The following is a 26,466-nucleotide window of genomic DNA, read 5'->3' as shown; positions in this document are numbered from 1 at the left end:
CCGAAGGGGCTGTGGATTTGAACACGGATATGAGGAACCACATATCCTAAATAACATGAGCCAGACCACTGGGCTGGCAACCATGGGTAGGCTCGTTTTCCACAAATGAAAGATGTTCCGTTTGGCGCTCCCCATGCCTCTGAAAACAAGAAGCTTATACTGAATTGTGGGGTGTGCCGATCCCATCCTGGAATTTGGAAGGTAGAGGTGGATATATTTGCAGCGATGGTAAGGTTGCAACGACTCCATCCAACCAAGTGCAGACCAATTAGTGTGCTGAAAACATATGTTTCCCTCACGTTCCTTATTGAGAGTCAGGTATGGTGGTGTATGGCTTCTGTTATATTTAGGAGCGTAAGAGCCTGTGAAACTCGTGGGCTCTAAGCCTCGCTCCTGTAGATATTGTAATGTTGTGCAGGTTAAAGTCGTGTTATGGCAACCCCCCATAGTTTGTCATATTAAAATCTCCTAAATTATCCCTCCAAATGATCATGCCTATGACTTCCTCGAGACGCCAAGGAATGGCTCCCATAGGAAGTCCTCCCTGTACATATTTGGGTAATGTGGCACACACCCAGCAGGCACTTTGGTTGGTTTTCTTAGCTGTCAGATAGGAGAGGCCTAAAAAGGAATTAATTCCATGTTCTCCTTTGTGGGAGAGATGATCATTAATTCCTGCGGAACATAGTCCTACAGCAACAATTATTCTTATAAACAGAAATGATTTCTTTCTGAGTCTGTAAATGGGGATGAGGCTCGTCGGCAGTGTGGCGCGTGGATCCAGCGATCTTTTCCTTCCACTCGAACCGCAGACTCGGTTGTCAACAGGATCTGGTAGGGTCCGTCCCACCTGGGCTGGAGAACCTGTGAAGGAAATTTCCTGATCCACACCCACTCTCCTGGGATGAGGTTGTGCCCTCCTTCAGGTGGTGGTCCCCACGCCTCCAGGACCTGCTCGCGGGCTCCTTGGGTGGCCTCTGTCAGCAACTTGCAATAATACAAAGGAATGGTTGATCCATCTGAGGAAACCCCAGTCTCAGCACCTGTAAGAGAACTTGTTTCAAATTATTAAAGGCGGCTTTTGCTGCGGGAACCAAGGCAATCTTGTCCTTGTACTGCACTCCCCCCTTAAGCAGATCTGTTAAGAGTTGTGCTCACCCTGTAAAAAACATTGCACCCAGGCCCTGTTACAATTTCACAATGCTAGACACAAAAGGGCCTTATCATAACTGCTTCTATTAGACACTCTAAAGCTGAAGCAACTCAGACTTGTGGGTTTCCTCATCAGGGGAAGCACTCAGAATACCATCAACATACTGAGTGATCACAGCCAGTTGAAGCTACGTGATACCCTGTTCTGCATAGTCATTCTTTGTAATGCATAATATTCCAACCCAATAGATCTGGAATAAAACCACCCATTAAAATCTGGTACTCGGCAAGTAAAACTTGCTGTCCCAATACTCCTGTGGCCTCCTGCCATCTTCCCCTATACATTGCTCTATAGTACACTGTTGAACAGAGGAGTGAAACAAGCAGGACAGTAGTGCTCCAGTATCCCCTAACAGAGAAACCAACACTCCATTAACAGTACATTTTTATCCACTGGACTGGGACAGACTTAGGGAGGCTACAAGGGATTTACAGGATCTAATCGTTAGGTAAACAGATTTTCTCACAAGACGTTATTCTCCCCAGTCTCGATTCTAAACCTACAGCGTTTCAGCATGTCTGGTTTCGAGACATTCGAATAAAACCAAATTGTTTCCACTATTGCAACTAATTGTATAAATTACAATTTATAATAATTTATAATAATACAAAAACTGTTTAACTACTTTTACGTCCACCTGTACTGTACTTATACGTTTCAGACGCTCTTATATTTTCCAATCTCCTTAAGTTGATTTTCGTCAAGTCTCTTTAGTTACGTCTCTAGCCAGTCCCGCTGGCTAAACACACTCACACCATCATTTAGTATACCAAAACTCACAGTTACACACATACATGCCGGCACACAAATTCATAAAACACACATACACATCGAGAATATATTTTTCTCTTCGTAATACAATGTGCTGTATTCTTGTTTTACTTCTACATGAATCCTTTTAATTCCTGAAGCGCACTCCAGGTTCGCTGCATTTCTAATTTCGGGTGCGGTACTTTAGCCCACCGGTCAATATCTTACGGTTTTGGATTTGATCGTATGGGGGAAATCAGGGAAGGTAGGTGCGATTGCAGACCCCCTCGACGGGGTGCGAGACAGTGTTAGAGTGGCGCTGTCATCAACGGCGCCAGCCCCTGCTACATCAAGTCCTTTCCCACTTCGAGTGAGAGTACAGATCTGCGGGCGCCCTCCCTCTAACAGGGGAGACCCTGATCCGTCTTTATCACACTCATACCAAGTGTTATCCCAATCAGACCCCCCTTCTCCATATGGCCACTGAGGGAATTGATCCCAATTATTTTCGTTTCCTGCCTGTTTGTTCCCCTGTGGGAGAGCAGGATATAACTTAGTCGCTGGCTGCAGCACATTAACCAGTGCAGCGTGACCAGAAGTTAATTCCTTCTTTAGTTTCTCATTCTCCTGTACTGCCTCTTTTAGCTTTTTTTTTCTATACTCTTTCGTAGCGAGTAAAGTATATTTTCTTCCGGGTTTTTATTTTCCCCGTAAACACACTTTTAAGTCACATCCCAATTTCTTTCTTTTTCGTCATGTATCTGCCACTACTGGTGCCGGCCGTGCACCAGGGTGGGAGCTACATGCTTGTGCTTTTGCCAATCAATACTCATATGCTTTCTTTACAGGCGTCTTCGCCCCAAATTCCCTCTGACAAACATAGCTTTTTCCATATTTTTCTCCTTCTTTTCCGTCAACTTACACTTTTCCGATATTTAAACGGACCCTTCCACCACTTTCTCAAACCATCAGTTAGCGCACATGTTCGGTCTCTTTAAGATTTACTTTTGTCGTGTGTGAGGTAACAGCTCATTCAGTAGGGGGATGCTTTCACTTGAAAAACCTGTGCATTCCTGCACTCATTCAGCCAAGGGCGTCTGTTACCTCCGGATCTAAATACCTCTCAGAGACTTTAGAGAGGATTTACACCGCACTGTTCACAGGTAAGAAACGAGACCTCGAAAACCCCCTTTCTTGATCAGTAATTCACCATCCCCAGAACGCCAGCATCGCTGCTTTTGCCCCGGGGTGGACTTACGCACTGAGCTCAATCAGGGCGATTCTCGGGTCTCAACGTCCTTTAAATCCTGCTACTTAATGCTTTGCTCTTTTATTATGAGGTGTGTTTATGTTAGTGTCGTGCGTGTGTATATGTATTTCACAAACAAGGAAAACACCAAAAACATACATGCATATATCTCTTCTACTCCTGTTTCCTTTAAAACAAAAAAACCCACGCCACGCCAGAAACCACGCCACTCCAATCTGTGCACGATCAAGGCGTAGCTAATCTCAGGACCCCGGGCGTAATTAAAGCCCACACCAATCCTGGATTATACGTGCATTTAATGCACCACTCAGCTCCAGAACCCCGGGCGCAATTAAGGCCCACACCGATCCCGAGCCTCAGAACTCCGGGTGCAATTAAGACCCAAACCAGTTCTGACCTTCAGAACTCCGGGTGCAATTAAGACCCACACCAGTCCTGAACTTCACGGTAAGGGTCCAAAACCCGTTCAAAACTCCACGCGCAATTAAGGCATACACCAGCTTCGAACGCCTGTACACAATACCGCGGAACCCCTGCCAGACCAAATTCTGGGCTTACAGCAACCAACCCATTACATACACCGGTGCCTTCCCCGGGCCAGAGGAATTCAGAAACTCACGTTTACTCCGTCATCTCGGGCGATTCTCGCAGGGAGCAGAGATTTCCCAATCGGTCAGAGAGAGTCGGGACTTTTAAATAAAAGAGGAGTCCTTACCTCTTAGTTATGTGCGCGCTGACCGTCTCTCCTGCCGATGGGAAGTTCTGCGCCTTCTGGAGCATCCGCCGACTACGCCAAATTTGTTGTAACAGAAGAAATAAGGTTCTTGATCCTGAGATGAAGTAAAACAGATGAGTTTATTGCATGCAAGGAACAATAAAGCCGAAGTCTTGTTTCCCGCAAGAAACAACAAAACCGAAGCATTGTTCAACGTACTGTTACAAACTTTTGGGTTAAATAGTGTTTTCTTCTCCGTTTCTGACGTCACTCGGTCTGATGGTAAAGAGGGGGGCTCATGGTATTTGGCCAGTTTACGATGTTCTGGGCAAATGGTCAGTTTAACATTACACCCAGGGGGGTTCCTAGCTTGCATCTGCAATCCTTATCAGTTAACCCCCTTTCCTGCCATAAACCCCAGCTTGTGACTTAGAAGTCTAAACCCCCTACAGAAAGGATTAAATTCAAACCCCCGTCTTCACATCTTTCTTCAGCTGCAAGATAGCAATGCTAACCACTTCGCCACCATTATAAATGGATGGATATTGAAGTGGAAATCTAATAAGTAAATTGATTCTTAAAAATGTAGAGAGCTTTGAAAAAAAATATATTGGTGCTTTTAGATAATATATTTCAAGGATGTAACTGCTGTGCTACAGTGCGTGCAGAATTTTAGAAAACAGTTCGTCAACAAAGTACACTGTTTAGGTTAGTTTAGAAGACAATGTACCAAAACAATATATGCTGTCTGGGTCATTAGAATTAGCTGAAAGTAACCGATAAGCTTTGAATAACAAATCTAGTTTTTCTTCTCTCGCTCTATGATGTAATCTGTTTTCTCTTAGAGAAAGGGGAAGTTTTAGAAGGGACCAAGTGCTGAACTTTTTTACAGCGCAACGTCTTATAAAAACCCTGTACTGCTTGTAACAAATTGAGTCTCTGGTTGCACTTTGCGAAGTGGCAGCAGGGCTCCCAATATTGCAATATTGAAATAAAGACCTTACTCAGGTGAGAACTCTCTTTTGTGGCTTCCTTGATAGTTATATTTCCATGACAATATCTTAGTTATCTTTCTAGTTCACAGGTTTGCATGCATGATTTAATTTTGAAAGCCACTGAGACATCAGGTACTACTGTTGTATTTATGAAAAAGAAACAAAACAAAAAACATACTAACAACTGTGCCATCCTACTCCTTAGTTAATACATTTTATTATTCATAAACAGTTAACATTGTTAGCAAAATATTTTGAATTATATTTAACCCTATTTTTTCTTTAGTTTTGTATTTAACTTATTATATGATAGTCAGACTTAATGTATATTTGAACAATGAAAATATATTTTTACAAGATGCGGGGGAAAGTGCAACATCTTATTACAGTGCTAAATTTAATATTATTGATTGCTAATAGTTTATGCTAACACCTAACTTTCTTAATTAGATGTATTTAAAACAGTGAACTAAGTGTAACATACTATTCAGAAATACAATCGAAAATAGTTTTGTGGTGTTTGTATGGATGAAACGTTTCTAAAATGTATAACGTAACAAAATTAAAGACGATTAAAATCTGTAATCTTTCCACTTGTAATGTCATTAGACAGAACAACACGTTTCTGGTTTGTTTTAATTAGTATTAGTTAGTAGTTAGTAGTTTTAATTTAATTAGTATTGCAATTCGCACTGATTCCCTTGCGAAGATATGGACTTAAGAATATTCGTGCCTGGTCAAAAAATGGCATTAAGCACTTAAAATTAATATGGTTAATAATAGTAAACTGTAACATGCTGTAACAAGATCGGTTAAACTGCGAAGAAAATGCTTTCAGAGAAAATGTTTCAGGTGTGAAGAACATAGATCTCCAATGCAATTTCAACCAAACCTGTTCCCACACACCCTGCCCCCACTACCATTAGAATATACACAAAGCACTGAAATCTTTCGAGCTAATGATCAGGTGACCCGAGAGAGAGCGAGAGAAACACCAAGGGGTGCGGAACCAGGGAACTATTTACATGGAAAACGGGCGATCTCCCCAGACTGTCCGCCCGTTTCACTGTTACCTGGATACCTCTTTATTTAGAACTCACTAACACTGATTTTTAGTTTAGAAGGATTCAAGTAGGGTTTTAGATGAAAGGCAGCGACCTTAATCAAGCCCAAATCATAATTGAACCCATTCAGAGCCTACATTACATTTTAGCGTTTCATTCTGAGCAGAAGACCCTCACACCTGAAGAAGGCTTGCGTTTTCTCTCTTCTCTTTTAAGCATGTGTACAATGTGTAATACAATTACAATGTGTAATTACAATGCGAATCGTATGAGGGTGGGGGGGAGGTGTCTTTCGCTGGAAATCTCGCCTGCTTCTACTTTACGAGCACAACCCCCTCTCTGCCGGAGTGCTGGCTGTGACGAATTAAACCGGTTTCACAGGTTTCAATCACAGACCATGTGACATGGGAGTCAGGAAACTAACACACAGCGCCACCGGATTTGATAACACTATAAAAACGCTATAAAATAATGTGACTAGGCACAGAACAAGTTTACAGCACAGTACAATAATAAATGCTGACCATGACTTTAGAAGCATAAATTGCCTTACACTCAATTTAAACACAAGCTGTCTTTAGCCCTCTAAGCTGGTTCATACAGAAATGTAGAGATCCAGGCTCAGAACACACAGCTTCATTAGCGAATACATATGCAGGACAACTAGAGAAGACGTTTTACAGAGGATGGATTTTTAGAAACATCCCATCAGTGACATCACTGAAGTCAACTCCTAGGTACTGTAACTGTCGTGTGGATAGTTTCACAAGAATCAGACAAAGGTTTAAGCATCGCTTGTTCTAGATAAAACTGCAAAAAAAACAACAACAACCCATAATGTACTTCTTTGCGGCTCTGTTTGCCCAAATCATATATTCACAACGTGAAATCTAGAAAATAATATTACGTAACCAAAATCCGCAATATGGAAACAGAACCTGTGTAATTGTTGATAGATGATGTACTCGTAACATTTTTTCAAGACGAACTACAACATTTAAAAAATGACTTGTATGTACTTGATATCTCTAATCAATCCACGGGTCCCAGCACAAAACGAAACTAAAACGCATACCGTTTCGCGCTTCTTATTAGTTGCTCAAAAGTAATTTGACCGTATGAAATGCATAATATAAACCTAGAAACATATACGTGAGCAGTACTTAAGCACTGTAGTATCGGTGTTAAGACATACCTCTCAAATACTGTAAATCAAGTTAAAAATATCTCAAGACCGATTCTGGTCATAATGAAACCATGTTTCGTGTATGTTTTCTTTAAAGTACCGAGACCAGCCATATACTCTATGTTTATGTTCCAAAATTAATATTGTTTATGGCCTTCACACGCGTTGCAGTATGCTCCTATTCTTTTTATGCTCAGCTACTAAGATTTCCCTTCAGTGGTAAAATCAGATATGAATATTCAATACTTAAACGGGCACAGTTAAGACATTAAATATACATATACATACTGTATACAGTACAGTTTTCATACGGTAATATGTTTATGTTCCTAAATCAATCTCTTTTATGAGCATGTGAAAGGCATGGTGAATCGATTCTCAAAAATTACTGTACTTTGCATGATTGGAAACAAATGCGTGATTGCAAAATGCTGTGGTGTTACTTTTACAAAGACGGTCAATGAAAAAAAGAATGTTGACCAGGGCAATACTTTGAGTTTACACTTACAGCTTGTCCAAGGTCATTCATTATTAATACTATTAGTAATATCTTCGTTAAAGACTTTGATGGCCACAGCTCAAACATGAGAGGTTGAGCTTTATTAGCTCCACCTTGCGGAAATTCCGGATACTATTATTTTGCTTGTCGTATTATAGGAGAATTTACGGTAACTCGCGGTATTTACCGGTAGCTTGCGGTAGACTGCGTACAGCGTACCGCAAAATAATGCGGTATCGCCCGCGCATTTTGAATGGCTGCATCTGTAGGCTGCCAAAAGTCTCCGAAACCAAATTTTGATAGCAGAAAATTCTCACTCGTCCAGAAGTTCCCTTGGGACCCAACATCCAGCACAGAGTGGTAAAAAAGCGTCTTTTTTGTAGACCCTTGCAGCGTGCATTGGTGGTTCAGTGGTAGAATTCTCGCCTGCCACGCGGGAGGCCCGGGTTCGATTCCTGGCCAATGCAGTGGCTTTTGCAGCGAGCGGCTCCATCACTTGCATCCCCTTTCAACTCGCAACTGAAAACCCACTGAAGCTTAGAAGCTGTGAGCCAGGTCAGTACCCAGATGAGGATGACCTACAGGGAAAAGCAAAGCTTACAGCTGGAAGCGGTGTTAATGGAGCCAGCGGTGGGACGCTCACCCTGACGTCTGTGCGGGTCCCAATGCCCCAGTATAGTGACGGAGACGCTGTGTGGTAAAAAGGCGCTGTCTTTTGGATGAGATGTAAAACCGAGGTCATAGCTCTCTGTGGTCATTAAAAGTGACCACCAAAACCTTTGACAAAAGCTCTTGGTAATTGATGGTCTTCAATAATGCTTCTCCTTTAGGTACATTTAAATCAGCTGAAAAATGCTGTGAAATGGGGGGGCACTTCAGGCCAGTGTAGGATTTGAATTTGAATTTTTGAAGAACCATTAAACAGCACGAGAAAGCCCGTACACTGAATTGCAGGGCTTTCTATTCAAAGAAGGACAAAAGAAACTTCCCTGAATTCCATTTTTTGCAGCACAGAGAGGACAGTGGGAACAAGGCCTGTTAGCTCAGTTGGTTTGAGCGTGGTGCTAGTGACGCCAAAGTCTCTGGTTCGATCCCTGTTTGGGCCAGGCAGTCTCCTCCTCTCTTGCCAAAACCTGTTGCTTTCTTGCTGTGGTGAGATTGGTGGTAATGCAAAGACGCCACATACTACCGACAGACGAGAGTGTTGCGGGAGAAGAGAGAAGTGATGGAAGATTGAAGAGTGTCCTAGGTGGAGCCAAGATGAAGTGTCACAATTGCCTAGGGGAGGATTTCAAATGTTTAAGATGGTAAAAATAACCGGAAGTGATCCCCCAGTCCGGCGCAGTCTGACGTACTTCTGTCATATAAAGTAAAACTAGATGTCGAACTGGAGCCTCACCATTTGCATAAGTGAGGCTCCAGTTATACATCTAGTTTCACTTTAAATGACAAAACTGAAGAGACTTAAAAGAGCTGGAGAGGATTTCTTACAACTTTTGAGCCGGCACAGTTTTCGAAAACGTTTTATTTAAGCTGCACTATACAACACAGACAGCCAAGAGTCTCCAAAACAAAACGAATTGACAGATAGAAGAAAAGTCCCACTCGTCCTAAAGTTCCCAAAATCCAGCACTGAGCGTAAACAAAGTGTTCAAGTAGCGTGGGAATGCTACCCCTAATGCTAGCTGGAGTTTGAGTGTCTGGTTCAGAGTTTGCTCAAGAGTTTACCTTTCACAGATGCGCAAAGATGAATGCTGAGGGTGCACGCTTCAAGGCGCCTTACAGTGCAGAGAGTGATTAGAGACAATTCGTGACGTGTGCTCGTTCCCATATACCGTACGCCCCGGGTTGCAGTGCTAGGATGACGTCCAATACCGCTTCGGAACGTAATGGCATTATATTCAAGTGCAGGACGTGAGGGTTTTATTTTGTTCGTTTTGTTCTGCTCTGCTTTGCTTTGTTTTGCTTTCCATGGCGTTCGTAAGAGCGTCAATAAAAAGGCGATTCCTGCGTCTAACACGAATGTAAGAGCTATTTCAAGAGCGGCTTCTAAAATGCTTGTAGACATTTGTCTGTTGTTGATTGTTTTTTTGTGTCTAACAAAGTGCCATTTTCCTGTCCGGACGGGGAGACTTTATCATTCCCACATGAAGCAACCCTTAAGTCCTCTGAGGTGTGTCTGTCTGCAAGGCTTGTATTTTGGAAAAGTTTTTTTTTTAATGGAGAACGACTTTGAAAAAGGTTTCCGCCGGCGCCTCGCGATCCATGTGAGATTGTAGCAAGAACGCAGCAATGGCGGCGCTCGCTGTAGTCGTGTCCGAGTGGTTAAGGCAATGGACTAGAAATCCATTGGGGTCTCCCCGCGCAAGTTCGAATCCTGCTGACTACGGTGTCCTCCTCACGTCGTTGTGTGCCGGCGCAAGCAAGGAAAAGTGCCTTTTTGCTTTTCCTGGTGGTTTAAAAACGCGAGATCGCTTGTACCCGCTGCCTTGGAAAGAAATGTCTACATGTTTACTTGCACATTGTCTATTGTTTGTTTGTACATTGTCTTGATGCACTGTTTGCACTTTGTCTTGTTTTTTACACTTGTTTTACAATCGAGAGACCTTCTGTAAGTAAGAATTCCATTGTACCAGTACCGGTTACATATGGCAATAAAGTTCAAGTTCAAATGCTTCAGCTTCCGCAAACGGCATTTTGCAGCTGGAAGCAGATGGCGACGCTTTTTGCGGTCGCGTGTCTTGTGCCCCATTTCCGGCCTTTAACATCGAATCAATAAAGCTGTTAGAACCGACACCATAGGTGCTTTTCTTACAACTTTTGATCTGACTCAGTTTCGGAATGCAATTCCTGAACACTGCGAGAGACAACCTACAGATGCAGCCATTCAAAATGAGCGGTAAAAACCCGTGGTACAGTAACCAACCCGCAGGGCACCGTAGGGCACCGCGGTAAGTGATTGGCTGGCCAAAATGACCGACAGGGGCACTCGTGGTGCATTGGTTGGTAGTGAAAAGATTTCATCATCTAATGTCTTTACTGTGCACATTTCAATCCGCTTAGTTTTGAATATTTATATGGAATTTTACCACTAAAGGGAAATTTTAGTAGCTGAGCATAAAAAGAAGAGGAGCATAACGCATCTGAAGGTCATAAACGATATTAATTTAGGAACATAAACATTACTGTATGTACATAAACTGTACTGTGTATGGCTGGTCTTGATAGTGTAGTGGTTTGATGGGTTTACTGAGACAATTATCAATTGTAGCAGTAATCACGAGGTTGTTCGTTGGGGCTTTTAGAAAATCAATCGTCAGAACAACTAACAACGCACACACACGGGTTCAATACACGAGATACATTTATTAATATAAACTGTGCACCAAACATATACTAGTCTGCCTGGATACGAGCGGCAGACCTTACTGTGAGGGTTATCAATATACAAGGTATATAATCTCGAAGAGATGCAAACACAAAGAGATACACAACAGAGAATATATGTCAATATATATCGTTCGGTTACCAAATCGCTAATCAGTGTTATTACCCACTGTTACTCTAAACTCGGAAGTAAATACATTACTCATGAATTAAATTGATAACAACTTGTGTTGAGGTACAATTAAATTCTCGAGACGCAATGTAGAACATGGGGTTTACTTATCCACTGTGTTTGGATTTGGAATTTCCCGGCACGAACACCAAACCAGCTGACAGGCTCTGTTGCAGCGGTTGTCCAATGGGCGTTGTGTCGGCGTCCTCTGGCTACCGGCCAACCAGTCGAGGTGCAGCTCGGAGTAGGAAGGCCGGAGGAATCTGACTGCGGCGCGCAGGGCAGTCGTTGCTCCGAGGGGATCTACCAGCAGTCCGGCTGGCTAGTAGAAAGTCTCTATGCACAGAGTGTGACCGCGAGTCCTCACAAGTCACTCTTTTGCCTGGGAAGAAGCTGGTTCGTTCCCAGTCCAGCGCTGCTTCTGAATAAGCTATTCAGGTTGTCGACGAGGGTCCAACTGTAGGCTGCCGTTGATCAAGCGGAGCATTCACGTTGGTAGAATTCTGAATACGTACGGGATCCTCGGCCTCGCGCTTAGAACAAAGTCCAAGTCCTTTTGCAGACAACAGCAGTTGTCACGTGATTGTCTCTGAGGATGCGCGAAAATGGCCAAGGAGAGCCCAGAACTGAGCTTGCGCTCCCTTTTTGATCAAGACCCAGATGTGTGCTGATTGGTTGAGAGTTTGGCGGGCATTGGAGACCCACGTGGTATTACCACGCCCTGCCAGTCCCTGATTGGTTGGTCAAGGTGAGATATAAGTCACTTACTCTTGACACTTAGAAATGCAGTCCAGATGTCCATTCGGCACTCCCTAGACAGATAGGCGCCAGTGGATGACCATTGATCATTATAGCCAGGCTTAGCTAATTGCATCCCCGTCTGGGAGCTTGCTTCTTATCAAAAGAAAAACATCTTAAATCAGCTTGCATGAATTCTTTCTCTGTGGCTGCACCACAGAGATGGAGGGTGAGATGGGGCCTCCTTTAGGAGCATACCAACGCTTAATTCTGTCTTATTAACAAGCATTGCCGCTACATATCCCCCCTTTTTGAAGGTCACGAGGTCCTGAGGCGTTGTTGCCTTCAAAACAAAAACAGAGTTAAGTGATGTTTGTTGTACCACGGTGGATTCTACCACCCAATATTCACATTACCTCTCGAGAATTTGTACAGGAAATAGTGTTGGAAAGAACGTTGCGTATACCTGCTCTCAGTTATAAGGTACCTAGGAATGAGGCATTGGGCATCATCATTAGCTCTAGACCTTAAACTTCCGGCAGTTCACTATCAGTATCGGATAGCTCTGCAGCAGGCAGACGTTTGGGAGTGGTTACCTGATTTCGGTGATAAACCATTGCTCCCTTTGTCTCATTCAAACTACCCCGCAAGGCTTTGATACAAGAGAACAGCATCCAACACATTACCCCAGCCATGATCCAGCTACCCAGCAGCAGTGTCAAGATGACCACGTTTATTGTTCCTAGCGCCCCAGAGGATCCACAACGACTGTGCTTGGGACCTACCAGTGTAGTTTTTAAGTTTGTGTCGTTAAGAACAAATTCGACTACCTGTACACCCTCAAGACTTACTGTCTCTTGGATTCTCTCATCCAAGTCAATGCCGTGTCCTCTGAAAGCGTCCACAATCTCGAGTTCCGTTTCGTATAGTTCTGACTCCAGGTGATACAGTGCTAAATCGTTGAGATGCACTATCGCTCCTTCAGGAACTTGTAGAAAAACTGTTTGGTTGGGTAGCTGCACTTCGGTAGCTGTATCATGCCTGTCATATGTTATTGTAACCGTTAACTGTGGTGTGCTGACCAGCCATTTCTTTCCCACCTGCTCAACCTGGGGTTCGTTAACCTCACTTTTGCTCGTCACTGTGGCTTTACACTTTTCAGTGGCAGCCCCCTTTCTGATACCACACAACCTCTGAGTTGTGTCCCTAAGGAATGGCTTACTTGGGCATACCCAGTGGATATCCTTGGTTGATATACACAGTTCCAGGTTTGGAACAAGATACAAATTTGGATCATCCTCCTGGTAAGCTACGAGCGGTGGGGTGGTCAACTTCACATGCATGTCCCCCCTCCAGAAGCCAACGTTCGATATAGACTTGAGTCTATAGATATCCTTGCCACTCACGATGGGAAGGTTCAACAGGAAACCTATTTCCTTGGCTTCAGGGTTGACATGTATAGGAATGGCACTGCCTAGACTGTATGCAAAATGTACCTGTAATGGCTGCACCATCTCAGAAGTGGTTGTCCTAAGTACTTCTTCTACTAAGGACAGTGGAACCAAGTAAGTTGGAATCTGTCCCATGGCTAAGCTAGTTATCGTGGCACTAAGCTCCCTAAGCAAATCCTGCATCAGCATCCTGACCTGTTGCACGTAAGCATAATCCCACTGTAACACGTCGACAATCCTGCCCACGGTGTGGAGGGTGTTATTTAACACTGCTGCATGAAGGTTTACTGCTAATATTGTGCCCTGTAAGGTTTTCCCTAGGCTTTCCAGCCGCTGCTGCTGTTGATACAGCCTGTCCTGAATTTCTGGCATTTCCTTAAGTAACCCAGACACCTGCCTTCTCAGGGTGGTCAGGGTGACAGTGTAAGCAGCAAACAGACCAGCTGAAAATAGCGAGCCCACGGTGGAGGCCGCAGCAATCAGACCCCCCAAGAACCTTTTGGGGCGGCTGAGGCCTGTCATCTCCTCCTGGCTGACTGTTGCCTTCCTCAGCTGGCGGAGCATGTGTATAGTGTCTAGCTGGGCATGCCATACAGCATCCCTAGCCCACTGCCTGCCATGATGGGACACCCTACTGTTCATGTTGATGTGCTTCCGAAACACATCACTTGGGTCCAGCCGCACATACACTCGCTGAGTATATGTTCTGCAATTTGTTAACAACAATCCGGGAGCGTCCTGCAGGACTATGCCGGTAGGAGGACCGGGTTCCACAACTTCAAGGGGCTGTGTCGAAGCGATCCACAGCACTGTCAGGACCAGCCGTGGCAGTTTTAGGATTCCCATTCTGGAACACAGATGAGGCACATGGTACAGTTCCACTATAATTTTGAATATATTTTCCTAGGAGGACCTACACTACAGTACCTAACTACCTGCAGCTACAAAGGGGCACCCCCCTCTTGATCGGGTTTAGACTTTTAACCCTATTCTGTGTCCTCCGGCGCCATTTGAGGTGGGCGATACAACCGGAGGTGGTTGCGATGCACCCACTTATAGACCAGAGATTGCCTTCCTTTTTCAATCCGAATTCGATAAGCTACCGGTGATACCTTATCGACAATCTCGTGGGGTCCTGTCCAACTGGGTAAGAATTTCCGGGCCACCCCTGTGGGTTTGGCAAATTGGAAGTACAGGACCTTGTCTCCTACTTGGAGTTCCTGGTTAACTGCCTTTCGGTCATAGTATGCTTTCCTACCCTCTGCACTCCTTCCCAGATTGTTCTGGGCAAAAGCAAAGGTTGCCTGCAGATGTGCTTGCTGACACATACTGATGGGCCGTAGCAGCCCCCGTCGTGCTCAGGTCCTCCACCCCATAAAGACAGTGTAGGGGAAGAGTCATCTTCCGACCTGTCATCATCTCAAAAGGTGGGACCCCCGTAGAGCAATGGGGCGTGGCTCGGATGGCCATCAGAACCAGGGGCAGCTTAATGTCCCAGTCCCTACTGCTGGTGGAGACAAACTTTTTGAGCATACTAACCACCGTTCGGTTTGCCCTTTCTGCCTGGCCCGAGGATTGAGGGTGGTAGGAGATATGCAACTGGGCCTTGACCCCAAGCATATTCCACAGGGTTGCCATTACTGTAGCTGTGAAATGGGTTCCCCGATCCGAGTCCACGGTCAGGGGGAGTCCCCATCGACTGAACACATGGTTCACCAACAGCACTGCAGTTGTCTCTGCCGTGTCGTTGGGTGCTGGGAGGCACTCAATCCATTTTGTGAATGCACACGTAACCGTGAGGAAATATTTGTTCCCTCTGGATGACCTCACCAGCGGCCCCACCCAATCCATTTGTAGATTGGACCAGGGGAATGTCATGCCCTTTTTCTGGAGTGGTGCACGGTGCAAGGGCCGTGATGGTTGGAACTGGCTACACGTCAGACACCCCTTTACATACGCGGCGATGTCTTGGCCCATGTGAGGCCAGAATGCCACCTGCTGGATAGTGTCGTACGTGGCCTTGATTCCCCGGTGACCCCCACAGGGCTCGTCATGAGCGTGTTGGATCATGACCCCCCGATGGCAGCGGGGAACTACCCACTTTGGGACACCTTGTGCAACTGGTACACAAACCAACAACCCCTTTATAATTTTTAGGTTGTCTTTCACCTCTGCCAGCTCCTTCAGCTCTGGAGACTGGCTCAGCACCTGCTCCGAAAGAGGTTGACGCACTGGGTCAGCGATATGCTGATACATTAGCCCAATTGCTGGGTCCTGTTTCTGCATTTCCGCAAGATCGGTGTTAAAACCCTGTGACCCAAGCACTACAGATTGAGGGTCAGCTCCGACATCCTGTCTAGCCCTGCTTCGGGTGACCGCCTTGACCTCAGCCACGGTTTCTGGGGGTAGCCATTCCTGCTGGAACTGCCAGGGTTCACCCTCTAAGGCGCCAGATTTAGCCAGCCGGTCGGCCTCATCATTCCCGTCTTTGTCGGGTCCCTTCACCTGGGAGTGTCCCTTCACCTTCCTCCAGTAAACCATCATTCCAGCCTCGGTCGTGAGCTTGTCACTGGCCAGGAACAACTCTTTGTTCTTTACTTCCTTGCCCCGGGCATTTTTCATGCCGGTACCCTTCCAATACGGAAGATGGGACACGAAGCTATGTCGGGCGTAGTTCGAGTCACTACAGATGACAAATTGTTTAAGGCCATTTGTCAGGGCCTGCTGGAGGGTGATCAGCACCCCAGCTACTTCCGCATACTGACTAGTCTTTGGTCCTAGCTTATAGCGGGTCGGCCCACAGGGAGTATTGTCTTGCCAGACTACTCCTACCCCTGCTAGCACCTGCTGTTCGTGGCGAAAAGAGCAACCGTCAACATAGGCCATGGGTAAGCCCTGGCCCACGTTTTCATCGTAGTACCGGTGATTGTTCGGTAGCTCAGCAGCGGGAATTGTTTCTGGAGCTTCCATGTCAGTGTCACAGCCGTGACACACTTGGCCCAAAGCCAGGCCCTGTCCCAGGTACATTTTCTTGCTCTGTGCATAACGTACCTCTATCTCATAGCCTTGTAGGGCCATCATCCATGCCACAATCCTGCTATTTGACACCCTGCCCGCTTTCAGTCTCTGGCTATGCAGGAATGTCACAGGTTGGTGGCAGGTTTCGATGATGATCTTTTGTCCCCCTACATAACTACGGAAGTGTTCTACCGACCAGACCGTAGACAACAGGGCCTTCTCGCAGTCCAAGAACTTTTGCTCCACTGGGTTCAGGGCTCGACTGGCATACGCCACCACCCTTCGCTCTTGGTCATATTCCTGACTCAGAGCAGCCCCAAGGCAGTGCTCTGAGAACCCTGCTTCAAGGTAGAAGACCTTATTTTTGTCAGGGTAGGCCAAGCACGGCGCACTACCGAGTCTGCGCTTCAGCTCCATCACAGCCTGTTCTGAGGAAGGTCCCCACTCAAAGGGCACGTCTTTCTGCAGCAGCTTGTGGAGGGGCCTTGCTATTTCAGCGTAATCCTCAATGAACTGCCGGGAATAATTACATACTCCCAGAAAGCTGCGCAGTTCAGACAGGTTAGTGGGCGACTTCATATTCTGGATAGCTTGGACTCTGCTGGACTGTGGCTGTATGCCTTGGGCTCCAACCAATAGTCCCACGTACTCCACTTGGGTCCTACACCACTGTCCCTTAGCCAGAGACAGTTTGGCCCCTGCACGGGAGAGCTGGGTCAACACATGCCTGATCTCGGCCAGCATCCATCCTCTGTCCCTTCTTTAGGACAAGGCGTACCGGAAACCCTGCTGTTGACGCAGGAACGATCAGGTCCGATTCGTTTACTACCTGGCAGGCCTGAGGAATCGTCTGACCTGACCGAATGTTCTCGGGGTCGCCGCTTAGAGAGTGGGCATCTGGGTTCACCCGTGTCCACAGCACACTGTTTACTGTGTCCAGCTGGGCGCCCAGTCGAACCAACAGGTCTGCACCAATACAGACCGAATGGGTCAGCTGAGGTGCTACCTGGAAGTAGTGAGCAAACTTCCTTTTTCCGATGGAGATGGAAGCTGCACAGCTTCCTTTGCTCCAAATGGACCTATGAGGTGGGGGTGCCCACCACAGACCCTGTGATTGCGTCACCAGGGTCACCTGACGGCTTCGCGACAGGTCCTCGAACAGACCTTCACTGATTATGGACTTCTCAGAGCTGAGGCTGAGAATTACATCATCAACCTGCACTTCTGCCACCTGGACCCCTCCCACCACCATGGGGTGGTAGTCCTTGTCCCCCTGAGGTACCAGGGCGCACAGAAAGGACTCCCATTCATTACCGGACAGGGAGATCCACTCTTCTTCAGGGATGAAAAAGGGGTGTGCTTTACCTGGCGGGTCAAGCAGCTGCTCGGAGCACTGCTCCTGTAGTTGGGAGACCGTGGGAGTGCTGGCCTGGGCAGGACTTCCCTGTAGTTTTGGAAAGCAAGAAGAGACATTTATTTCTCGTCCAGAGGAACCAGGAGAATCCTCCAACTCAGCTATGGTGTTCAGTGGGCACTGTGTGATCACAGCATAACCACTGAACCCCCCTTTTTGCTGTACGACAGGCTTAGGGTGCTTGACCTGAGCCCACAATTTTCCACGCTGGCAGTCCACCAGAGGCTCCAGCCTGTCAAGCAGGTCTTGGCCAATGAGTAGTGGCTCTGTTTTAAACCTAGAGATGTAAACAGGATGCACCACGTTCATTGGCCCGAACCTAAGTGCCACCCACACTCGGTGTGTGATCCTGGCATGATCCTGGGTATAGCTGGAAATATCTATCTTACACGGTTCTACCTTAAGTCTGATGCCTTTTCCTTTCGCTACTCGTTTGAGCTCGCTGAGTAGATCGGCTGACATCAAACTAATTTCAGCCCCAGTGTCAACCAGTGCTTCTCTATCTAAGACGTTTTCAAGAGAAACCTTGATATAAATACGCCTTGCTTTGCCTTTCTGGCTGAGATTCCCTAAGAATTGTTGGAAGCCTGCCTTTTCTTTGACTTCAGGGGCGGGGTCAGCGCCCAACTCAGAGTCACAGCCTTCTTCCAGGCAGGAACCCTCCCACCCAATCAGATAGACTGAGGGAGGGGTTTGGGATGGATCCCCGCCTCCTCCAGTGAGAAGGGGCGTGGTCCCACTAAGCTCATTCACGCTTCCGGCATTCAGTGCGGAAGGTTTACCCTGTCCTGATCTCTCAAGCAGGGCTTGTTCAAGCCTGTCCAGGCGGGTTGCAGTCGACTCCCTTCGTCCAGCCTTCTGATAGGCTCTGCCTGTGCCCTTGCCTTCCCCGTAGCGCTCACGGCGGCTCTGACGCTTAGTGCGGTCCTGCCTGCCTATTTTGCGCCGGGGCTTAGCGGGCTCAGGAACCTCAGCTCCCTCGAGCTGAGGCGAGTCGTCAACCCTGCTGGCTTTAGTGGCGAACACGGCCGTTTTAGCAGGTTTTCGCTCTGAGGAAGCAGAGACTTCAGCTCCCCAGGCTTTTTGAGCCAACCTTCTAATGTCAGCCATTTTCATCGCTTTTGCATCAGTGTGCATCACAAACATTTTCCTGATTGAGGGATGCAGATTAGCAATGAATAAACCTTTGAAATTCACGTTCTCTTCGCAACCCTCTTCATTCCGCCCTGCAAAATAAGTGCGCCTAAGCCTCTCATAATAGTCGCGAGGGGCTTCAGCTTTTTCGTGCTTAATATGGTGCGCAGCGGCCACGGCAGCTATGGGATCGATAAAAGCCGAAAATTCTCCGATCATTGCCTGACACAGCTCCTCAAAGCTATTACAGACCTCCGGTCCTTGTCTAGACATCCACTCGTGGACCGCTCGGCTAGTAGTTTTCCTTACTAACATAGCCTTTTCCTGTTCGGACGCTCCGGGCATAAACTGCAAAGTATGTCTCAGCTCATCGATGTAGGTTTCCACATTATTCCCTGACACTGACGGGTCAAACCTTTCTACATCTTTGGCTAACTGCCTCAGGGAGTGGAGGTTAATTTTTACGGTTTCTCCGCGGGCAGGGGGACGGCCGTGATCAGGAGCAGGGGGTCTATGCCTGAATTGCATCGCCCTTGCGTCTCGCGCAGGACTCGGCGATCTCCCCCATGCCGATCCGACCACAGACCCTGGCCGGGAGAAACCTCCTCCCGGCGCGCTGGGTGAGCGCTCCGGGCTGCTAGGTGGGCTGGCATGCAAGTGGGATCTAGCCTGTTTTGCTTCCAGTACGGCAGCATCTAACTCCTTTTGCCTTTCCTGGCTGAGCTCATTTAAACGCTCAATTTCTTTTTCTTTTTCTTTCAAGCTCGCTTCCAGGTCTCTCCTAGCTACCTCAGCCGCAGTTTCTCTAGCAGACAGGTCATCTAATTTACCTAAAACTTCCCTGAGTCTGTCTTCACTTTCCTCATTTTTCACTCTCTTTTCTCTGATTATATCCAACAACTCAACTCGCTCCGCCTTATATCTTTCTAGCTTTCCCTGAAGCTTTTGAAACTTTGTCAGCTCGGACAAAGACAGTTCCAGCTGTTTAGCTAGATTTAAGGCGAAACTCGATAGGACCTGAACTGCGTTCACGGACCCTCCTGTGTTAAGCTGGTTCGCTACCTTAGCTACTAAATCTACTTGCAGCTTCTCAATATCATCAAAGTTCAACTTTTCGATACCGCTCCAGTAACCAGGATTGTCGTCGCTAGAAATAGTACTTATAAGCGACTCCACTTCAGACATTTTAGCAGCCATTGTCATTACGTCAGAGAAACTTTAAGAGTATTACTTTTTTTTCTTTTACCAAAATACAGTATGGAATCTAAACACCCGAGCAGATGGATTTCTAATCAGTACACGTTACACTAAACGCTAGAAAACAGGGGGATTTCTTTACGCAGTTATCAGCACACCCGGTATTCGCGTATAGAAGCCGCGGTGCTGTGCTGAACTTGAACTCACAGCAATATCAGTTATTCTGTGCGATTGATTCTCATTTCATTCTAAACTCGCCCACCCAGGGACGCCATTAAATGTAGTGGTTTGATGGGTTTACTGAGACAATTATCAATTGTAGCAGTAATCACGAGGTTGTTCGTTGGGGCTTTTAGAAAATCAATCGTCAGAACAACTAACAACGCACACACACGGGTTCAATACACGAGATACATTTATTAATATAAACTGTGCACCAAACATATACTAGTCTGCCTGGATACGAGCGGCAGACCTTACTGTGAGGGTTATCAATATACAAGGTATATAATCTCGAAGAGATGCAAACACAAAGAGATACACAACAGAGAATATATGTCAATATATATCGTTCGGTTACCAAATCGCTAATCAGTGTTATTACCCACTGTTACTCTAAACTCGGAAGTAAATACATTACTCATGAATTAAATTGATAACAACTTGTGTTGAGGTACAATTAAATTCTCGAGACGCAATGTAGAACATGGGGTTTACTTATCCACTGTGTTTGGATTTGGAATTTCCCGGCACGAACACCAAACCAGCTGACAGGCTCTGTTGCAGCGGTTGTCCAATGGGCGTTGTGTCGGCGTCCTCTGGCTACCGGCCAACCAGTCGAGGTGCAGCTCGGAGTAGGACGGGCGGAGGAATCTGACTGCGGCGCGCAGGGCAGTCGTTGCTCCGAAGGGATCTACCAGCAGTCCGGCTGGCTAGTAGAAAGTCTCTATGCACAGAATGTGACCGCGAGTCCTCACAAGTCACTCTTTTGCCTGGGAAGAAGCTGGTTCGTTCCCGGTCCAGCGCTGCTTCTGAATAAGCTATTCAGGTTGTCGACGAGGGTCCAACTGTAGGCTGCCGTTGATCAAGCGGAGCATTCACGTTGGTAGAATTCTGAATACGTACGGGATCCTCGGCCTCGCGCTTAGAACAAAGTCCAAGTCCTTTTGCAGACAACAGCAGTTGTCACGTGATTGTCTCTGAGGATGCGTGAAAATGGCCAAGGAGAGCCCAGAACTGAGCTTGCGCTCCCTTTTTGATCAAGACCCAGATGTGTGCTGATTGGTTGAGAGTTTGGCGGGCATTGGAGACCCACGTGGTATTACCACGCCCTGCCAGTCCCTGATTGGTTGGTCAAGGTGAGATATAAGTCACTTACTCTTGACACTTAGAAATGCAGTCCAGATGTCCATTCGGCACTCCCTAGACAGATAGGCGCCAGTGGATGACCATTGATCATGATAGCCAGGCTTAGCTAATTGCATCCCCGTCTGGGAGCTTGCTTCTTATCAAAAGAAAAACATCTTAAATCAGCTTGCATGAATTCTTTCTCTGTGGCTGCACCACAGAGATGGAGGGTGAGATGGGGCCTCCTTTAGGAGCATACCAACGCTTAATTCTGTCTTATTAACAAGCATTGCCACTACAATAGTTTAAAGAAAAAATACACACCAGTCTTCCATTTCTCCCTAAACATTTTAAGCATGAAATTTTTATGAAACGGTACCCAAATATGTGATTGCTGTATAGAATGAATTTTAATTTTTAAAAATTATTTAACACGAAAATTAAGCTGTTTACATCTTCCGCCTGAGAACAGTCACCCGTTGCTACCCAACGCAGAAACACAGCCACTAACTAGCAAAGAGAGGACATTAGCTAGCCAATATGATAAAGAAATAAATAATTATTTTGTTTATTTCTTTTGCACATTTATTTGAACATTTCCATCGATTGTACAAGCACTTGGAAACTGTCCAATCCCTAGTTCATCAAGCATTTACCGGTCTGGTGCCGGTCTGTGTCTTCTAGGATATAATGCCAGCGAACTCTTGTTTTTATGTCCACTATAACTACGCTGGGCAAACGTTCCGAGGTCAAATTCTTCCAGCACGGGGGTACCTTTAATGCGGAGACGACGGCACCGAATTTTTTTGGCGCGCCTTCTCTTTAAAGCCCTGGCCAAATATGAAGACAGTACGTACAGTTATAATTCAAACGGAATTAAAAACTACACATCCCAGTTACCACGGTGGTGCTTGTGATCATTGCGTTTAACCAACGAAACAGGGCGAAAAATCAGTCACATGACTTTGGGGCAGAGTTTCGAAAGCTTAACCTATCAGCAACAAAGCGAAATTTACACGATAGACTACCTCAAACTGTCAGTTACACGACTGTGTATGTCGCTTAAGCCACTCCTATTTGGCATTTTAGTTATGGAGGCAAGAAGACGCCCCCCCCCCCCCCTCTCTGGGTGTCTGATTTGCCGCCATCTTTAACTGTTCGGTGTCCGAATCGGAGTAGCTACGCGTACGAAATAAAGTTAATCCCAACTACAAAACATATATTTTTGTGGTAAGAGGGCGCAAAACATCAGTATTTACTGCTATTAATTACTGTACGATTTATAGTTGAAATCTGAGCCTAGATATAAAGTTAAAATCTCGACAAAGCAATGTAGGAAATACAGAGAAAATAAATCCTTTCTGACATCTAAAATCAGTTTCGATCAAGGTCTCTAAAACGAACAAGAAAAATAGGATTTTCGGAGGGCAATTACGCTGTGTTTATATAGAATAACTGATTTATGAGCAATCTAATTTCTTGTTCGTTTAAAACAGTGAAATGTCAGCTGCAAAAGATCGCACCAGAAACAGCACTCTCTCTGCCTGTCATAGACGTTCAGGAAAGGCTGAATGAAGTCATGTCAAGTACAATAATTCGGTGATCAATAATAACAGTTGTAGGACAGTATATAAGGAGGATAAGGATTTTGAAGTTGACTCGAAATCTGATAGGTAACCAGTGCAAGGACTTGAAAACAGGTGTAATGCATCCCTGATAGGATTCTTGCTGTCATATTCTGAACATATTGAAGATTGCTCAGTGTGGATTTAATTTCCCCAGTGAACAGGATGTGCATTTATTAATTCTAGAAAAAAAGCTTTTCTTGATTTCTCTAGTTCCCTTTAAAATAAACTATTATTCCGCAATGCAGAGTATTACATGGCCAGTATTTACACATGATATTTGTGATTTAAAGAAATTAACACAAGCAGCTTTTGGAGATTTAAGTGTTGGCTGAGTTATTGCAGGATAAAAGACTAGAGATGTTGGCAAGAAGAAGATAATTTGGTGAAAGCTGAGGAATACACTTATAACAAGAACACTTCCTAATGGGGTTAGGCATACTTTTGATGAAGATGATGAAGTTAACAGACTATATGTTTACATAGATACTGAAATAAGGATTGTATTTTAGATTATGTGTAGTTGCTGGCATTGAACTGTGTGTTGGATGCACATGAATTGAAGGAATGGGCAAACATAGCTGATGCGGATCCACAGAGCCAGCATATTAAGATGTTTATAATTAGAGGCAATTTGTTTAAATAACTAGGTATGGATACTGATGTGCAAGAGAGGTGGAAAGGCTGTTTCCTTAAGCCAGCACTATAAAATATTTTATTCTCAGTGAGATGCTGCCATTTCATCGTGGGTTTCTAACACTGTGTATAGTTCCATCCACACAGTGCCTTTACTTCCATCCATTTCTAATCTCTTTATCCAGTACAGAGGATTTGGAGCCTATCCCAGTAAGCAACGGACACAAGGCAGAATACACCCTGGACATAGCGCCAGTCCGTCACAGGACAGACAGACACAAACACACACACACCAGGGCCAGTTTTCCCATAAACCAATTAACTTACCAGTATGTTTCGGAGTGCGAGAGGGAGTCATATCACACATATGGAGAAAAACCATGTAACCCAGAGAGAACATGTAAACCCCACACACACAGGATGGCAGAAATTGAACCTAAGACCCCAGTGCTGCAAGATAGCAATGCTAACCACTTCGCCACCATTATAAATGGATGGGTGTCTTAGTTATCTTTCTGGTTCACAGGTTTGCATGCATAATTTAATTTTGAAAGCCACTGAGACATCAGGTACTACTGTTGTATTTATGAAAAAGAAACAAAACAAAAAACATACTAACAACTGTGCCATCCTACTCCTTAGTTAATACATTTTATTATTCATAAACAGTTAACATTGTTAGCAAAATATTTTGAATTATATTTAACCCTATTTTTTCTTTAGTTTTGTATTTAACTTATTATATGATAGTCAGACTTAATGTATATTTGAACAATGAAAATATATTTTTACAAGATGCGGGGGAAAGTGCAACAGCTTATTACAGTGCTAAATTTAATATTATTGATTGCTAATAGTTTATGCTAACACCTAACTTTCTTAATTAGATGTATTTAAAACAGTGAACTAAGTGTAACATACTATTCAGAAATACAATCGAAAATAGTTTTGTGGTGTTTGTATGGATGAAACGTTTCTAAAATGTATAACGTAACAAAATTAAAGACGATTAAAATCTGTAATCTTTCCACTTGTAATGTCATTAGACAGAACAACACGTTTCTGGTTTGTTTTAATTAGTATTAGTTAGTAGTTAGTAGTTTTAATTTAATTAGTATTGCAATTCGCACTGATTCCCTTGCGAAGATATGGACTTAAGAATATTCGTGCCTGGTCAAAAAATGGAATTAAGCACTTAAAATTAATATGGTTAATAATAGTAAACTGTAACATGCTGTAACAAGATCGGTTAAACTGCGAAGAAAATGCTTTCAGAGGAAATGTTTCAGGTGTGAAGAACATAGATCTCCAATGCAATTTCAACCAAACCTGTTCCCACACACCCTGCCCCCACTACCATTAGAATATACACAAAGCACTGAAATCTTTCGAGCTAATGATCAGGTGACCCGAGAGAGAGCGAGAGAAACACCAAGGGGTGCGGAACCAGGGAACTATTTACATGGAAAACGGGCGATCTCCCCAGACTGTCCGCCCGTATCACTGTTACCTGGATACCTCTTTATTTAGAACTCACAAACACTGATTTTTAGTTTCGAAGGATTCAAGTAGGGTTTTAGATGAAAGGCAGCGACCTTAATCAAGCCCAAATCATAATTGAACCCATTCAGAGCCTACATTACATTTTAGCGTTTCATTCTGAGCAGAAGACCCTCACACCTGAAGAAGGCTTGCGTTTTCTCTCTTCTCTTTTAAGCATGTGTACAATGTGTAATACAATTACAATGTGTAATTACAATGCTGTAATACAATTTGAATCGTATGAGGGTGGGGGGGAGGTGTCTTTCGCTGGAAATCTCGCCTGCTTCTACTTTACGAGCACAACCCCCTCTCTGCCGGAGTGCTGGCTGTGACGAATTAAACCGGTTTCACAGGTTTCAATCACAGACCATGTGACATGGGAGTCAGGAAACTAACACACAGCGCCACCGGATTTGATAACACTATATAAACGCTATAAAATAATGTGACTAGGCACAGAACAAGTTTACAGCACAGTACAATAATAAATGCTGACCATGACTTTAGAAGCATAAATTGCCTTACACTCAATTTAAACACAAGCTGTCTTTAGCCCTCTAAGCTGGTTCATACAGAAATGTAGAGATCCAGGCTCAGAACACACAGCTTCATTAGCGAATACATATGCAGGACAACTAGAGAAGACGTTTTACAGAGGATGGATTTTTAGAAACATCCCATCAGTGACATCACTGAAGTCAACTCCTAGGTACTGTAACTGTCGTGTGGATAGTTTCACAAGAATCAGACAAAGGTTTAAGCATCGCTTGTTCTAGATAAAACTGCAAAAAAAACAACAACAACCCATAATGTACTTCTTTGCGGCTCTGTTTGCCCATATCATATAATCACAACGTGAAATCTAGAAAATAATATCACGTAACCAAAATCCGCAATATGGAAACAGAACCTGTGTAATTGTTGATAGATGATGTACTCGTAACATTTTTTCAATGACGAACTACAACATTTAAAAAATGACTTGTATGTACTTGATATCTCTAATCAATCCACGGGTCCCAGCACAAAACGAAACTAAAACGCATACCGTTTCGCGCTTCTTATTAGTTGCTCAAAAGTAATTTGACCGTATGAAATGCATAATATAAACCT

At 44.9% G+C, this 26,466-nt stretch overlaps 1 non-coding gene across 1 annotated transcript; it reads left to right on the top strand.

The window, feature by feature from the left end:
• The first annotated feature begins 8,088 nt into the window (after positions 1-8,088).
• trnag-gcc (transfer RNA glycine (anticodon GCC)) lies at positions 8,089-8,159 on the top strand. The gene has a single exon. It is a non-coding gene; the product is annotated as a tRNA-Gly (tRNA).
• Positions 8,160-26,466: the final 18,307 nt, after the last annotated feature.

This window comes from Atractosteus spatula, assembly GCF_055471065.1.
Source record: "Atractosteus spatula isolate fAtrSpa1 chromosome 16 unlocalized genomic scaffold, fAtrSpa1.hap1 SUPER_16_unloc_1, whole genome shotgun sequence".
Taxonomy (NCBI): Eukaryota; Metazoa; Chordata; class Actinopteri; order Semionotiformes; family Lepisosteidae; genus Atractosteus; species Atractosteus spatula.
Note: the sequence above shows the minus strand (reverse complement) of the source record. Positions and strands in the feature narration are given on the sequence as shown.